Source organism: Pelodiscus sinensis, chromosome 7 (genome assembly GCF_049634645.1).
Source record: "Pelodiscus sinensis isolate JC-2024 chromosome 7, ASM4963464v1, whole genome shotgun sequence".
Lineage (NCBI taxonomy): Eukaryota > Metazoa > Chordata > Testudines > Trionychidae > Pelodiscus > Pelodiscus sinensis.
The window spans coordinates 41,300,610-41,313,329 of NC_134717.1; the positions used below are offsets into that span (position 1 = coordinate 41,300,610).

At 41.7% G+C, this 12,720-nt stretch overlaps 1 protein-coding gene across 2 annotated transcripts in view; it reads right to left on the reverse strand.

The window, feature by feature from the left end:
• METTL8 (methyltransferase 8, tRNA N3-cytidine) overlaps positions 1-11,996 on the reverse strand; it is a 205,428-nt gene extending 193,432 nt beyond the window's left edge. For both annotated transcript variants that reach the window (XM_075933619.1, XM_075933621.1), the window contains exon 1: positions 11,873-11,996. The gene's annotated coding sequence lies outside the window, so the exon portion shown is untranslated. The remainder of the gene's footprint in view (positions 1-11,872) is intronic.
• Between the last annotated feature and the right edge of the window lie 724 nt (positions 11,997-12,720).

Consider the following 12,720-nt stretch of genomic DNA (forward strand, 5'->3'; position numbering starts at 1 on the left):
ACTAGGTAAGCATATCAAGCTACACTATTTTCAGTGTGCACTTAGAATCATAGAATCATGAATCATAGAATAATAGGACTGGAAGGGACCTCGAGAGGTCATCGAGTCCAGCCCCCCACCCTCAAGGCAGGACCACGCTCCATCTACACCATCCCTGACAGATGTCTATCTAACCTGTTCTTAAATATCTCCAGAGAGGGAGATTCCACCACCTCCCTTGGCAATTTATTCCAATATTTGACCACCCTGACAGTTAGGAATTTTTTCCTAATGTCCAATCTAAACCTCCCCTGCTGCACTTTAAGCCCATTACTCCTTGTCCTGTCCTCAGAAACCAAGAGGAACAAATTTTGAGAAAGAACTTGATCAGTTCTTTCTCCTTCCATGGTCCTGAAAGTTTGGCACTCTCTTCTATCTCTATACTTTATCCCTGGGTAACTTCACTTATGTAGCTACAACTACCAATACAGTGCTCAGGTCTCAAATCTCTCTTTCATGGCCATCTTGTCTCTTGAAATCCATTCCCACATACCCAAGGGTCTTTATCATGTTTTGTATGGCTTGCTGCCAACTCAAGCTAAATATGAATAACTGAACTTATTATTTCTCTTAGAAACTTTCAACTTCCCCCTTTCCTGTTAACATCACTACCATTGCAAGTCTTCAAACTTGATGAAATCTCAGACTCTCTTAATCCTCTCCTTTCACTGACCCAATTATATTATCATCAAATTGTGCTTCTTTTTCTTCCGTAATATTTAGAAAGTCAGACCTTTCTTTTGTGTCCAATGCAGTACCTCAACACATCTAGCCAATTGTTTTTAAAGCTCAGAAAGGCAAAGCTATTTACTTTGATGGAAGACCGTGTTACCCCGGGTATATTGGTCGGTGTTATTAGGGTATGTAAAATGGAGTCTGTATTGCTTCCATTTTGTGATAGGAATAGAATTCAGTTATAAAACACAGGCTTCCGGCTTCCCACCAAAAGTCAGCATTGCACATAGCCCTTATCTGTGCACCCCTCTCAAAACATTGTGCACTTGGCACTATAATGCTGCACTCATCCCTCAAGGCCACACACACCCTGCTGAACAGCTGTACACAACCCTGATTTAATGCACCCAGCACGCAAATCCCTTTTCCCGCTTAAGAGCCAATAAAAGCCTTTGAGGAAGGCTCTGGTTCTTCGGCTTTCCTCCTTTTCTGTTCCTGGGTTCTGAGTTCTATTGACATCTATGGACATTGTAGTATATGTGGATCCTGTTGTGATTAACTTACGTGCCACCTGCGTGCGGAGATATCCTGCATGAGGGGAGTAGGCCGGAGTTAACAGCAGGCGGACTCTTATCAACTTTTCACAATTCTTCCGGACCAGGTGACCTTACTGAAGGGTTGGTCACCACCATGTCCAGAGAAGAGCTACTGTCCATACGGTTGAGGATCACCTGACAGCCATATGTCAAAAGACTGGGATCACTGCTTTGAGGGATCTCCTCGCCGGTCCTCCGCAGAGGCTTCAAAATAGCCAAGGAGCTATAGGTCACACGCTCTGACCGTGAGATTGTAATGTATATCCTATTTGTCTACCATTCTTTTCTATCTTCTTCTATATCTAGGGATATGGTGGATTGTATTTGAAGTTGTTCCTGTGTTTGCTGTTCCAAATTCTTTTAAATACATGGTTTGGCCCTAAAAGTTGTGTTTGCCTGTTATTGGATCGATAGATCACTGGTGATAGAGATACAGGATCTGCCAGGGGTACCTCGCTTCTTGATTCACGGACATTATATCTTTAGTCAGAGTGAGCCCTATTTCAAATTCATTTCATAACTGTTACAGCATTCCCTGTGTAACAACCCCAACATAAAAATATTGAAGAAACTGCTCTTTTGTGCATTATAGTTCAGTTCACAGATCTCAATCAGGACTAAAGCTGAGAGAAACTACAGATTATCTTTTAGTGCTATCGAATTTAGACACAGAAGTCCTCAGCTCAATCTCCTACTGGCCTGGATTCTTCACAAATAAAGATTATCTTTCATTTGATATATATTAACTTGGATCCCTTTCTATGTTATGCACTGTTCACATCAGACTTTGCAATTTTTATTTATTCTTGCCAGTATGCATTTATGCATTGACTGATTTTATTACCATTAAATTGTTGAAATGGCCATTTCATTCTATAGCCATTTCAACCATACTTACATATTTGTAACATACTTACAATAACTTTCAAAAATAATTTTCTTTGCACTCATACATCTTATATTTGTTCTCATTCTAATTTTAAAAAAAGAAGAATGTATTTGGTAGCTTTTGTCGGTCAGACAATCATGGATATACTGATGTGTTTTTACTAAACGTATTATTCCACTATTTTTCTTTTCAATTTTGTAACTATTTTCTTGGTTTTTATTTTTTACGACAATAAATGAGTCAATTAGACTAGTAATGAAAAAAACATGCCTCATTTTAAAATAACAAAAATAGTTATTCCCTCTTCTGATCTCTCCGATGCATCCTGTTCACGGTGTGTCTGTCATGTTTAAATTGTAAGCCATTTGATGAAAGGACTTGTTCTCTGTGCTTATTAAATAATGTTAATAAAAATACTGTTTTGACTTTTTTGGTAAAAATAAACTTAAACCATCATGTCTTCCTGCTCCAGCCCAGACAGCTCCCCTGCGGAACCAGGTAAGCACCCGGAATTTTTGCCTCCTGGCCAAGAAAAAAAAAAAATCAGAAAATACCAGACATTTTAGGTGTCCAGTATTTACTGAACTTTTTTACCGGTCAGGAGGCGAAAATACCAAACTGTCCAGGTCAATACTGGACACCTGGCAACCCTAGGCTCCCTCCAGGTCAGTGGACAGCCACTCCACCCTAATACTGACGGTGCTAAATAAACCCCCAGTTCAGTAGCCCAGGCCTGGGTCTTGGACGGGCCAATAACAAAGTGAGGCAAATCAGTAGTAAAGTGGCCCAGGCCTTAGTCCAAGGCGGGCAATAATGAACAGAGGCAGATCAGTAGTCAAGTAGCCTGGGCCTTAGTCCAAGGCAGGCAATAACAAACCAAGGTAAATCAGTAGGCCAGGCTTTTATGCAAGGCGGTGCACATATCTGGGCTTCAGATTGGTCTCCCAGGGGGTTGCGGGTTGTCAGGTCCAGCTGGGGTTTGGGTGGTCCAGGCCAATCCTCGGCCCCTTGCAGGTCCAATGGTCCCAGCCAGTCCTCCAGTGCAAGCTGGCACAGGCGGTCAAGTCAGTCCTTCGGGTCAGGCACAGCTGAGGGTCCAGGCCAGCATGGGGCTTCAGGCCCATCCTCAGGGTCAAGCACACCTGGTGGTCCAGGCTAGACCACAGCACCCCAGGCAGGGAGTGCCTGGTGACCACCTGGAAATGTTTTCCAAGAGGGTGACTGAAACTATAAAAAGGAAGGGACAAATACTCAAGGCACTCCTGTCTTTCTTTCTATCATATTTCCATAGCTCATGAAGTGACAAGGGTAGCATTTGTTGGGATTCTGGAAGATGGGGTTCTGACCCATAAGGTAAAAATCGCTGAAAGCATATTGTGAGAAATTCTGCTTGAATCTCATACAGTTTGTTAAATTTGAGATTAGTAAATGTCTTATCTTTATTTTTCTTGTAATCATTTCTGATTTTCATGCCATGTTATACTCACTTAAAATCTCCCTTTGCAGCTAATAAACCTGTTTTACTGTTTTATCTAATCCAATATGTTTAAATTGAAGTGCCTAGGTAACTTTATTTGGAGTGACAAATTATGTGCATATTGTTCCCTTAAAAGAATATTGAACTCATACCATTTGTATTGTCCAACAGAGGGCTGGGCAGTATAACACATATATTTCTGGAATGAAATTCTGAGACTAGGGCTACGCCAGGGCTACTCAACTTTGGAAGCCCCGGGGCCCACAATAATACTCTCAGCACATGCCGAGGGCCGCAACTTAAGTGTTGTTGTATATATATGCAAATAGCTTCTTCCACACTGACGGACATCAATACAAAGATTAAGCCTTAAGCCACAGTGCCGGACTCAAACGTGGCCAGGGTAAGACAGTCAGCACCTCTTAGGCTCTGCCCACAAGGCTAAACAGCCAGCACTTCCCACAATGCCCCAGTGCTCCCTGCACCTCCTCCCTATGGGCTAGAAATGCCGACACCCTGTACCCGTCTGTTCCAGCCATCCCATCGGCTTGCATCTTTCAATGCTCACTCCCACCTGGGAGACGCCTCGGTGTTGTGAAGTGTGTTCCCAATGGAGGCCATATTCAAAGGACCCCACCTGCGGGCCGCATGTTGAGCTCCACGTAAACCCAAACTGCTATGAAGGCTGAAAACAAATGGCCTGCGGGCCACATGTGGTCCACGGGCCGTGTTGAATAGCCGTGTCCTACAGTATAACCAAGACTAAAGGGATCCAGAGTGTAACCCAGGGGTGGGCAAAAGGGCCTCTGCGGGCTGGATTTGGATCCAGCCCATGGAGGCCCTGCTGCTCCTCTGCTCCCAGGCCAATTAGGGCCTGGTGTGGGGGGAGTGTGCAAAGCCTTCTCCTCTCTGCCCCCGCGCATGGCGCTTTTAAGCATCGCACATTGCGAGCAGGGGAGGGGGGAAAAGGGAAGGAGGCTTTGCGTACTCCCCCAACCCCAGGCCCTAAGTGGCCTTGGGGCAAGGGAGCGCACAAAGCCTCTTCCCGCCCTGCCATGAGCACGTGGCATCTTGAAGCGCCGAGCGCTGCTAACAGGGCAGGGAGGAAAGCAGAGGACGCTTTGCGCGCTTCCCCGCCCCCAGGCTCTAATTGGCGTTGGGGCAGGGGAGCAAGGGAAGTCTCCTCCCATGCCAGGGACATGGGCACCTTCGGGGAACTTGGGGTGGGGACAAAGGCATTCCTGCACCTCCCAGACTAATCATTATCTGGGGGTGGGGAACTGGAAATATATTGGCCCCGCCCCTTTCTGCTCAATGCCCTGACCCTGTTGCTCAATGCACCACCCCCTCCTGTGTGGCCCAGGGCCACTCCAAAAATTTCCAAAGTGGCCCCCAGCAAAAAATTATTGCCCACCCTTGGTGTAATCCAACAGAGGTCAGCAGGCTGCAGTTATGCACAGACACTGTAGCATGCATGATGAGAGGCCCCTTGTGAGTAGCTCTCGTGGAAATTACTTCAGCAAGGCAACCAAGGTTTCAGAGTAGAATCTGTTAGTCTGAATTGTACACTGGTATGTCACAATGATCATATGGCCAATGTGATATAATATTCAGCAATTTAATTATCTAAATTACCTAAAACACTCTAAATTCAAGTGTGCAAGCAGAATCTGGCCCTAGAGCCTGTGCCACTTGCTTCCTGCTTTCTGTACTGGAGTATCACTGGAGCAAAGGAAGAAATTCTGTACCCTGCTGATCCAAGATATTTTTTTTGACTGGACTGGCACAGATTTACTCGAGGATTTGAGAAGTGCAAAAATGTCACCTTTCCATCATCCCATATCCCAACTTGCACTGTGTATTTCCCAGCCACAGCTGAACATCTGGCCCATTATATAGTTAAATGTTGGTTGGTGGGGGATTCAAAATGACTATCCAGATCAGAGTTTGCAATTCCACCTTTTACTATGAGAGCCGTTTATTTTCCATTCAGTTATATTTTTAGTAACTGCTGATAATTGCACTGACAAATTTCATGAAAATCTAAATTCAATGTGTATGAAGGAATCTAATTTAAAGCAGTGTCAACATTTTCTTTATAGACATTACACCAGAATTTTCCATCTCTATAGCCCCTATGTAAAATACTCATTTTAAAATGCATTTCAGTCCAGTGCAGCCACATTCATAACAGTAATTTCACATCTCTCACCCTTCTAGCCCTAGTTGTATGCCTGACAGTACAGAAACAATTCAAATACAAAAAAAGAGCACATCAAAATTCCTTGAGGCCAGAGATGTTTCAACAAACAAAAGAAGATTTTCCAGTGCTAGACGTGGCATTGTTTTGCAGTAACAAGAAACCTATATTCTACATGAATCTGTAGGGTTTATTTAATAAAACAAGCAGGTTAACCCTTTAGGCTACAATATAAAAAGATTAATTTCCCTATATTTATTTCGTGGGAGGTTTTCAAATACCCAAATGACAGTTAGGCACATCATTCCCATTAACTTTCAATGGGAGTTAGGGGCTTAATCCTGTTTTCATTTAAATTAATGATGAAACTCCCACTGATTTCAATGGAACCAGACCAAGCTTAGGCCCCTAACTGCTATTTGTTGCCCAGTCAATAAGCCTCTTTATTAGCTAAGGGTTTGATCCTGCTTTTATTAAGACAATGGCAATTATACTAATGATATCAGAGGGTACAAAACTGGATCCTTACCAAATGTAGTTGTAAAATCACCATTCCATATATTACAATTGAAAATAATATGATCAATGCACTCAATCCTGCTCTGATTTGACTATTTTGGGAGGAAAACTTATGACGTCAAAAGGAGAGGAATTAATAGAATACGCACACACACACACACACAGATAATTATAATCATATATGTCATTACTGGTATTTATCAAAGTCTAACAGTGGTAGGCACTCAAATCCCACTGAGTATAAGATGAGTTGGGCACCTACTTGCCTTAGGCCCCTTTGAAGATCCCAGCTTATATGCACAATCTCTTTGCATTTACACCAAAAATCTACACAACTTTTTTTTGTGTAGTCAAACTGCAACACACATATTTTTGAATGTAAACAAAAGATGGCAAAATGTTGATTTTATACATACAGTCAGTAGAATTTATCTTGTTGTATCAAAAAATAATAAACCACATTTGCAAGTAAGTTTACTGGCCATTTTACAGTTTGTTGATGTTTTGTAGTATTATGGGCTGGGTGAAATCTTGTTATGGATTGAGTTAAAACTCCACTGAGATTGATAGACCCTAAATTTACCCCCTTCAATTAACATAACAGAATCATAGGCTAAAAGGATTTTCCCAGACATGACTTCTTTTTTGGTCCAAGGATCTCCGTTTGGGCAGAATTAAGGAATAAGAGGAAATGTCCAGGATTTTTCCTTGCAAAGCAGACACTGCAGTTCAGAAGGAGCTATGTCCATACACCAGTTGGTCCTCTGACTGCATCTGCTGGATCCCACCTGTCCTAGCCCAACTTGCCAGGTAAGCAGAACTACCAAGAATCTCTCGGCTGGTCTGCCTGACTGCCACAGAGCCCCACTAGGCAGGGTAACAGGGCTAAGTGGGGTGACAGGGCCAGGCCCCCAGAGACGCTTTGACTAATGGGCTGGGCCTGCATCCTAGGCCTACTATCATAACAGGGAACGCAACACTACTCCCCACCTCGAGTGTGAGGTCATAGGTACCTCCTCCAGCATGTTCCAAATACCCTATCTTCTTCCAGCATCTCTCCCAGCACACATATGTGCCTCCAGCACTCCACACTACCTCCTCCCTGTACACACAGGTCCCTTCAGCACCCCACACTACCCTCCAAGTTCCCCTTCCTCCTCCTCCCTGCAGTATCCTCTACTTGGGAACTTGAAATGCTGTAGCCTAACCAAAAGAAGAATATGAACTTGGGATGTTAGATATCATGTAATTGAACAGTCGTGTAACCACGTGGAATCTCAGAGGTTACATGACTATTCAAAAGTCCACAGGGGCAGGGTTCTGGCCCCACTCCCAGGAAGCTCCCTGCCACCCGTGCTGCTGCCTCTGTATCAGAGGCACCACGGTGAGGTGGCAGGTGGGAGCAGGTCCACTAGGGGAGCCAGTTTAAAAAAACAGCTCCCCGTACAGACCGGCTGTCTGCTGCCCTGTGGTAAAAGTCCCTGTCTGTGAGGGTCTGAGTGCCCTGAGGACAGAGGCTCGGTCCCCTTCCCCCCCCCCTCCACGGACAGGGGTTGCTGCCATGGACCAGCCTCTGTCTGCCGCAGGCCCAGAGGCAGCAGCACAGAGGGGGCAGGCAGTACCAGCTCCTGCATACCTCCCCTCACTGCCGCTGTACCTGCCTTGATACAGCGGCAGCAAGGGCTGGGGGGGTACTACATGTAGTCAACTATACATTGACATCCTTAATTTGAACTTGCCTAAAACAAAAGGAGCTTTTCCTGAGCTTTCCTTGGGTGGCAGAGTAGGCATATGGCATGTGTGTGTGCCAAAGCTGACAAAAAAAAACCAAGAAAAGACAAGGGTATGTCTACACTTGCCCCATAGTTTAGACTAGGGAGGCAAATGAAGCATACCGAAGTTGCTAATGAAGCACGGGATTTAAATATCCCGCGCTTGATTAGCATATTCGCAGCCAGTCGCCATTTTAAAATCCCAGTCGCCCGATTTAACTTGCCGCGTGTAGACGCGGTAGTCCGATTCAAAAACTTTCCCTTGAATTAACTGTTACTCCTTATTGCAGGAGGAGTGACAGTTAATTCGAGGGAAGGGTTTTGGATCGGACTACCGCGTCTACATGCGGCCTCAGGCGACCGGCCGCGAATATGCTAATCAAGCACGGGATAGTTAAATCCCGCGCTTCATTAGCAACTTCGGTATGCTTCATTTGCCTCCCTGGTCCGAACTAGGGGGCAAGTGTAGACATGCCCAAAGTGAGTGAGAGAGAGAGAGAGAGAAAAAACACATGTGTAGCCTGAAGGAGCTATTGAAAGCATGGTGGCTGACCCTGACAAAAATGTGAAGAGAGGTTTTTGGAACAGAGTCAGGCTGAAAGAGTGTTTTTGATGTTACAAGCAGTAAAAGTGGTTTCCTGTTATTTTATTTCTTCTGCATTTGGAGATGCAGACTTTGTACAGTCTTTGTAAATAAACAAAACTGCATCAAAGAAATACCTGACTGTCACCAATTTCTCTCACAATTGGAATAACCTACTAGACCCCACATTTTTGCCTATTCATTCAGGTCAAAAGGGGCAACATTTGATAATGTGGGTTTTATGGTACTTCTCTTATTTAAGTCAATTAGACTGTTTCTGAGAATAAGATGAGCAGGATGGTGTGCATGAATTCTATACATTGTTTTAAAAAGGTTCAATATCCTGAATATTTATTTATAGGACCATATACTAGTGCAGAACTGAGGAAAATTATATCAATTATACATGTGTATGGAGAATATCTGGTTATATTTTTCTATTAAAGAAATCAACTAAATATTTAAAATCTATTAAAATCAAGGTGTAATTAGCTACAGAGGGAATAGCTGCCCTGAAATTGGCAGTCACTTTATAGTTAAGTGCACAATTCAAACACAGGTAGTAGCTCTATTACTCAATATTCATTTAGATGAAACAATAAGATAATTTTGTCTAAAAATTCACTATCTTATACTCAACACAGTATAGGATCAATTTAATCTGAAGGTGAATAGAGTATATACCACATCATCTGATCCAAAGCAGTGACCTACTTGATTCAAATGCAAAATGCCTATTCCTGTTGCAGATGAAATTCACCAGGACAAAATGTTCAACAAAAAGATTACATTTCCAGTGGGGCAGAAAGATATTTGCCAGTATCTCATTATAGCTTTGATACAAATATCCTGGATTTCAATCAGCATTGAGGTAGAATGGCAATAATCCAGTAGTAAGACTCTAGCCAAAGCTTTGTTTCCTGCAGCATTATGCAGGGTGGTTTTTTAATCTACAACAAAATTTTGAAAGATTTCCCAGAGAAAAGAAATAGAAGGAAATAACCTTCTAGTCATTTTAATGTCAGATATATGATGCATTTAGTGATGACTGCCTGATAACTTTGCACCAGGAGGAAAAGGTGACATCATTTACATTTTTTCCAGAATAAATGAAAAGCATTGAATTCCTTGAACTGTAAGTGTCCCATCAATTCTTCTACCCTCACTGCCCCACCTCCTATCATTAACATAACATACCCACTCTATCCGATGCATTTGATCCTTTCCTAAGAGAAGTAATTTGCCTTCTTAATGGAAATGTATGAAATTTGCTTTAGCAGATTTTATAAGTTTAAACTAAAGGTCCGTTGAACATTTCTATCTTGAAAGAGGTAACCTTTTAGCAGCAGGAAACATGACAAATTTCAGTTATTTAAAGGTTTATGTCTACGTATTATTTTTAATTATGAGAAGCAATGTGGTCTTGTGGTTAGACCATGGAACCTAAGTTTTGGATTCGACTACTGGTTCTACCTCTTGAGTGGCTCTTTGACCAGGGGCAACTTATCTAAGACCTCTGTGCTTAAACTGTCCTTATCATTTACCTCATAGGGTTGTTGTAAGGCTTATTCCATTAGTTTACTAAAAACGCTGAGAGGTGGGATCCTTGAATAGAAAGCTACATATATGTAAAATATGATTACTTTATTGATTTCTCTGTTAAGGAAAGCTCTTATACTGTATGCAGCATGGATCGAATTTTAATAACAACAATAATGTTTTATATTTACTGTATATAGTGCTTTCCATCAAAGAGCTCAACAGGTTATAGCAATAATAATGAATTTAGCCTTACCTGTGAAAGAGTATTATCACCCCCATTTTAAGGAAAATGGAGACTTAGAGAGACTAAGGACCTGATTCTGCTTCCACAGAAATCACAAACAAAACTCCTTTTGACATCAGTGTGAAGAGGATTAGGCCCTGACTCATTTGCTCAGAAAAGGAAATAAAAGATATATACTAGATATGGGAAAATATTTTCATTTTGTGTTCTGCGTACTATCACAACGCTGTCTTCCCTCCCATGAAAGTGAGTTCTAAAAAAACATTCAATTTACCAACACAGAATGTAAAAATAATCATAATAATTACTTAATTGTGACACTCCATTTCTGTACTCAATTCACCTTTACACTACTGTAAGTGCACTCATAAAATATATAATTTAAAAATATATAATTAAAAATACTAATAGTCAAACAAAGTATGTCCTTGAAATTAAAAGAACAATATAAATAATATAATGGGTAGAGGGCTTGAGTTTGAATTATGGACCAGGAACGTTTTTGCTTTAATGACTTAAAACCAAGATATGGCTCTTCACCTATACTTCAGTCCCTTTCCACCTCAATTTTACATTAATTAACAGTAAAAAAAAAAAGTGAATTTGGACTAAAGGTGAATCATATTATAGAATATGTAGATCATTACAGAACTAATGTATGTATTACTAGCTTAGAATATTTGTTTGCACATCTTCCATTTTCTCAAATATTGGGGCAAATTCAGCTCAATCATAAATATGCGAGCAGGCATAATTTCCACTCGCCCCATCAGAAGCTGACTCCATTTATGGCAGGACATAATTTGGTGCCCTGTTTTCCATGGGCAAAATACATTTGCAACCAAAGCCTTATACTCAGGCTACTGTTATGGAGGCTCTCTATGAAGATTTACATAGCAATCCATCAATATTCTGATACATAGCATCAATGTACATATCCAAGTTGAGCAAAAGTAGCACTGGGTACTACCTCCAGGCTGTTAAATTGGTCCATCTCTAATGATGGCTCTTTGTTCTGATAAAACTGAGACTGGATATGATTGCAATAGAAATACAGTCAAATTCTCAATTCAGATGATTGCATTAAAATCAAAGCATCCTAAATTCTTTACTTTCTGGGAAGAATTCATACCCTGACAGCCAACTTCATAATGAGATATGCGGAAGTCTCCTTAAACATCAGGATAATTCCTTTCTGATTTTTTCTTGCCTCTTCTTCCTGTGCTAATGTGAATCACAACATAAATTCAAAATACTAATCCACATTGTATTCTCTCCAGAAAGGGACCTCTGAGTAAAGATCTCCCACATACAATATAGAAATAGGCTTATCTACCTCTGGAGCAATGTTCCGCCTCTTCTCAGCCTCGAAGACCTTCTTTGTGGGTCTAGGTGATAGTGGAAGTGGGTAGGAATGGTGGGAATGCACATTATCTTCATTCTAATCTTAAGGAGAATTCCAAGAAGAGATAATACAGTCTTAGGTCCCATGAGTACAAGGGAAAAAATGCTGTCAGGGAATTGCACATTAAGAAGCCATTATGCCAAGTACTGCAGTTGTTATGAAGGCACAGGGCCATACATGTATTCCTTGGGATCTGCATGAAACCATGGAAATCAACCATGTTTACAGGTAGGTCTCTTGATCTTTTTCAGGAGCTGGCAGGATGGGAAAGACCACAAATGCCCCTCTTTCTGTGGTATTATGTTGGGGGAAACTGCAAGGGAATCACTTCAGAGATTTTTCTCTCCAATCACCCACTCTTACATGTTTTTCTATGGGAAAGGTTCAACTGGCTATTTTATTTTGGTTAAATGAGTTTTAAAGTCACTGATCAGCATGTCTCTTGATTGGATATTCTGTTAAGAGGGATTATTTATAATGATTTTAACAGTGCTTGTATATTTTAACTTTCACTCCAAGAATCCAAAGCTCTTTCAAACTTTTGCCCTGATCCTGCAAATACTATGAATGTACTTAAATTTAAGCTTCTGAATAATTCCACTTAAAATCAATGGGACTGCTTATATAAATAAAATTAAGCATGTGACTATATGAGGGCTGGCCTTACCAAGAGGCGAACTGAGGTGGCCGCCTCAGGTACCAGACTGCGGGGGGGTGCCACTAGGACCCAGAATGTAGAAAATTGTGTCTGCTGCTGGTGCATATGTATTCTCTCTGCT